This window comes from Equus asinus, chromosome 6 (genome assembly GCF_041296235.1).
Source record: "Equus asinus isolate D_3611 breed Donkey chromosome 6, EquAss-T2T_v2, whole genome shotgun sequence".
Taxonomy (NCBI): domain Eukaryota; kingdom Metazoa; phylum Chordata; class Mammalia; order Perissodactyla; family Equidae; genus Equus; species Equus asinus.
The window spans coordinates 18,647,566-18,653,243 of NC_091795.1; positions in this window are offsets into that span (position 1 = coordinate 18,647,566).

A 5,678-nucleotide genomic window follows, 5' to 3' on the forward strand; every position below is an offset into this window, starting at 1 on the left:
ATATATAGGAAAATATGATATCAATAGCACTAAGGCCAGGAGGGGAGAAATGAAAGTATGCTTTAATTGGTTCTTATTCTGCAAAGTAATATAGTATCATTTCAAGGTAGGTTGGTTAAGTTAAAGATGTATTCAAAAAACCCACCACAAAGGAAGCACTAAGATGACATAGAGTTATTACAGCTCTTAAGCCAACAGAAAGGATAAAATGCAATGTTAGAAAGAACTCAATCCATAAAAAGGCAGAAAGAGGAAAAGGGAAACAAGGAAGAGATGGGTCTGTTCCCCAAATAGAAAAGAAGACACAGGAGGGTAGATTTAAATCCAACTGAATCCATAATCATATTAAGTGTAAATGGTCTAAACAAGTCAGTTGCATCCAGTTGATGGTGCTGTTGAGTTCAACTGTATCCTTTCTGATTTTCTGCCTGCTGGGTCTGTCCATTTCTGACAGAGGGGTGTTGAAGTCGCCAACTACAAGAGTGGATTCATCTTTTTCCCCTTGCAGTTCTATCAGTTTTTGCCTCATACATTTCAATCCTCTGTTGTTAGGCTTATACACATTGAGGATTGTTATGTCTTCTTGGAGAATGGACTCTTTTATCATTATGTAATACTTTTCTTTATCCCTGATAATTTTCCTTGCTCTGAAGTCTGTTCTGTCTGAAACTAATATAGCTATTTCCACTTTCTTTTGATTAATGTTAGCTTGGCATATGTTTTTCATCCATTTGTTTTTATTCTATTTATATATTTACATCTTTATATTTAAGTGGGTTTCTTGTAGATGACACGTATAGTCACATAACGACGTTTAAGTCAACAACAGTCCCATTAGATTAGCACTATATGACTGAGGCGTAGTGGGTGATAACATTTAGGTTCACTGAAGTACGCTCTATGACGTTCACACAATGACAAAATTGCCTAGTGATGCATTTCTCAGACAGTATCCCCATCCTTAAGTGACAGTGTAGTTGGATCTTGTTTTTGGATTCACTTTGACAATTTCTCTCTTTTTTTTCCCCTGAAATGGAAATTTTATGTTTTTTTTATTGAGGTAACATTGGTTTATGACATTATAGAATTTATAGTGTGCATCATTATAGTTTGATTTCTGTGTAGACTACATGATGTTTACCACCCAAGGACCAATTTTACCATCCATCACCATACACATGTGCCCAGTCACTAATTTGACCCTGCCCCCTCCTCCCTTACCCTCTGGTAACCACCAATCCAATCTCCGTATCTATGTGTTTGTTTGCTGTTCTTGTTGTTTTTATCTTCTACTTATGAGGGAAATCATATGGTATTTGACTCTCTCCATCTGACTTATTTCACTTGGCAAAATATCTTCAAGGTCCATCCATGTTGTTGCAGATGGCAAGATTTCATCTTTTTTATAGCTGAATTTTATTCCATTGTGTATATATACCACATCTTCTTTATCCATTCATCCCTTCATGGGCACTTAGGTTGCTTCCAAGTCTTTGCTGTGAATAATGCTGCAGTGAACATAGGGGTGCATATATCTTTACATATTTGCACTTTTGTATTCTTTGGATAAATACCCAGAAGTGGAATAACTGGATCATATAGTAGTTCTATTCTTAATTTTTTTTTGTTTGCTGAGGAAGATTTGCCCTGAGCTAAAATCTATGCCAACCTTCCTCTATTTTGTATGTGGGTCACTGCCACAGCATGGCCACTGATGGGTGGTGTAGTTCTGTGCCCATGAACTGAACCCAGGCCACTGAAGCAGAGTGTGCCAGACTTAACCACTAGGCCATGGGGCTGGACCACTCTTTTTAATTTTTTGGTGAACCTCCATACTGTTTTCCATAGTGACTGCACCAGTTTACTTTCCCATCAGCAGTATATGAGGGTACCCTTTTCTCCACACCCTCTCTAAAACTTGGTATTTCTTGTCATGTTAATTATAGCCATTCAGACCAGTATGAGGGGATATCTCATTGTAGTTTTGATTTGCATTTCCCTAATAATTAGTGATGTTGAACATCTTTTCATGTGCCTGTTGACCATCTGTATATCTTCCTTGGAAAAATGTCGGTCAGATCTCTTGCTCATTTTTTAATTGGGTTTTTGCTTCTTTGTTGTTGAGATGCATGAGGTCTTTATATATTTTGGATATTAACCCCTTATCAGATATATGGTTTGCAAATATCTTCTCCCAATTTTTAGGTTGTCTTTTCATTTTGTTGATGGTTTTCTTTGCTGTGCAAAAGATTTTTCATTTCATGTAGTCCCATTTGTTTATTTTTTCTTCTGTTTCCCTTGCCTGGTGAGACATGATATTCAAAAAGATACTGCTAGGACCAATGTCAAAGAGCATACTGTCTGTTTTCTAGGTATTTTATTGTTTAATTTATTCCTAGGTATTTTATTCATTTTGTTGTGATTATAAATGGGATTGAATTCTTAATTTCTCTTTCTACTACTTTGTTGTTAGTGTGTAGAAATGCAACTGACTTTTGTATGTTGATTTTGTATCCTGCAACTTTACTGTATTTGTTGACTATTTCTAATAGTTTTGCAGTGCATTCTTTAGAGTTTTCTGCATATAGAGTCATAGCATTTGCAAATACTAAGAGTTTCACCTCTTCCTCTCCAATTTGGATCCCATTTATTTCTTTTTCTTGCCTAATTGCTGTGGCTAAAACTTCCATTACTATGTTGAATAAGAGTGGTGAGAGTGGGCATCCTTCTTTGGTTCCTGTTCCCAGAGAAATGGCTTTCAGTTTTTCTCTGTTGAGTATGATGTTGGCTGTGGGTTTGTCATATACAGCCTTTATTATGTTGAGGTACTTTCCTTCTGAACCATTTTGTTTAGAGTTTTTATCATACATGGATGTTGGATCTTGTCAAATGCTTTCTATGCATCTGTTGAGATTATCATGTGATTTTTATTCTTCATTTTGTTAATGTGGTGTATCCTGTTGATTGATTTGTGGGTGTTGAAACATCTCTGCATCCCTGGAATAAATCCCATTTAAGTATGTTGTAAGATCTTTTTAATCTGTTGTTGTATTCGATTTGCTAATATGTTTTTGAGGATTTTGCACTTATTTCCATCAGTGATATTGGCCTGTGATTTTCTTTTTTTGTGTTGTGCTTGTGTGGTTTTGGTATCTGGGTAATATTGGCCTTGTAGAATGAGTTCAGAAGCTTCCCCTCCTCTTCAATTTTTTGGAAGAGTTTGAGAAGGATTGCTATTAAGTCTTCTTTGAATGTTTGGTAGAATTCACCAGGGAAGCCATCTGGTCCTGGACTTTTATTTTGGGGGAGTTTTTTGATTACTGTTTCAATCTCCTTACTGGTGATTGGTCTACTCAAATTCTCTGTTTCTTCTTGATTCATTCTGGAAGGTTGTATGATTCTAAGAATTTTTCCATTTCTTCTAGATTATCCAATTTGTTGGCATATGGCTTTTCATAGTATTCTCTTATAATCTTTGGTATTTCCCAGGTGTCGGTTGTAATTTCTCCTCTTTAGTTTCTGATTTAATTTATTTGAGCCTCCTCTTTTTCTCTTGGTGAGTTGAGCTAAAGGTTTGTCAATTTTGTTTAGCTTTTCAAAGAACCGGCTTAGTTTCATTGACTTTTTATATTGTTTTTTAGTCTTGATTTCATTTATTTCTGCTCTGATTTTTATTATTTCCTTCCTACCACAGACTTTGGGCTCTGTTGTTCTTCTTTTTCTAGTTCCTTTAGGTGCAATGTTAGATTGTTTATTTGATATTTTTCTTTTTGTTGAAGTAGGCCTGTATTGCTATAAACTTCCCTCTTAGCAGCACTTTTGCTGTATCCCATAAAATTGGCAAGTCATATTTTCACTTTCATTTGTCTCCAAGGTATTTTTTGATTTTTCCTTTGATTTCTTCAATGACCCAGTCGTTGTTCAGTAGCATTTTGTTTAATCTCCACATATTTGAGGCTTTTCCAGTGTTCCTTTTGTACTTGATTTCTAGCTTCATACTGTTGTCATAAGAAAAGATGCTTGGTACTATTTAAACCTTCCTAAATTTACTAAGACTTGTTTTGTGGTCTAATTTGTGATCTATTCTTGAGAATGTTCCTTGTGCATTTGAAAAGAATGTGCATTCTGTGCTTTTTTAGATGGAATATTCTGTATATGTCAACTAAGTCCATGTGACCCAATGTTTCATTTAAGGCTGATGTTTGCTTATTGATCTTCTGTTTAGGTGACCTATCTATTGATGTAAGGGAGTGTTAAAGTCCACTACTATTATTGTGTTACTGTCTGTTTCTCCTTTTATGCTGTTCAAAATTACTTTATAAATTTAGGTTCTACTATGTTGAATGCATAGATGTTTATAAGGGTTATATTCTCTTGTTGGATTCTTCCCTTTATCATTATGTAGTGCCCTTCTTTGTCTCTTGTTATAGTTTTTAAGTCTGTTTTGTCTGATGTAAGTATTGCTACCCCAGCTTTCTCAGCAATGCCATTTTATGAAGTATCTTTTCTCTCTCTTCATTTTCAGTTTATAAGTATGTTTAAGTTTGAAGTGTGTCTTTTGTATGTAGCATGTATGTGGCTCTTCTATTTTTATCCATTCAGCCACCCTATTTCTTTTGAATGGAGCATTTAGTCCATTGAAATTTAAAGTAGCTATTGATAAGTATATACTTATTTCCATTTTGTTAGTTTTTTTTTCCTGGGTGTTTTAGTAGTTCTTCTCTATTTCCTTTTTCTTTTGCTCTCATGCCTTGTGATTTGATGGCTTTCTCTAGTATTCTGTTTGGGTTAATTTTTTGACTATTTATTATAGGTTTATGATTTATGATTACCATGAGGTTCATATATAATAACCTATGCCAATAGCAATCTACATTAAGTTGATGATCTCTTAAGTTTGACCTCTGACTAAAAGCCCTACTCTTTTACTCCCCTTACCCCAACATTTTATGTATATGGTATCATATTTAACCTCGTGTGTGTGTGTGTGTGTGTGTGTGCGTGTGTGTGTGTGTGTCTCTTAACCTCTTATCACAGAAATAGATAATTTTGGTACTTTTGTCTTTTGACCTTCATATTAGCTTCATATGTAATTGATCTTCTACCTTTACTGTATATTTGCCTTCACAGTGATTCTTTTCTTTGATAATTTTCTTATTTCTATTTGTGGTCTTTTCTTTTCCAGCACATGACAGTAACTTTGGTGCTCTGTAACCAGACCCCTGCAAATCACCCTTACTTACTGTGTGATCATGGGTAAGTCATTGAACCTCTCTGTGCCTCTGATTCCTCATCTGAATGCTACCCACCCCACATGGCTGTCACAGGGGTTAAGTGAAGAAGTAAAGCACTTCCAGCAGCCCCGGGCACCCAGTGCTGTTGCGGGGTCCCATCCCTGGGTGTGGGCCTCCTTGCAGGCTCTTGCTGACAGTGTGTGGGCTGAAGGAAGTCCTGGAAGCTGAGCGCTCTGCATGGACCTCACCTCTCAGGGCCATCTGTAAAGCCTGCACTGGGACTGTCCCCACATTACTGTGAGGAACGAAAGTCGTCCCAGCCGGGAGCCCCGGGTCTGCCTGCAGCGCCCCTGCTCTTAGAGGCTGCCGTGACCGGGGATGACGGGGACAGAACACAGGCCTCTGAGTCACAGAGAGTGGGGAAGTCACTGTAAATCTGTTTTT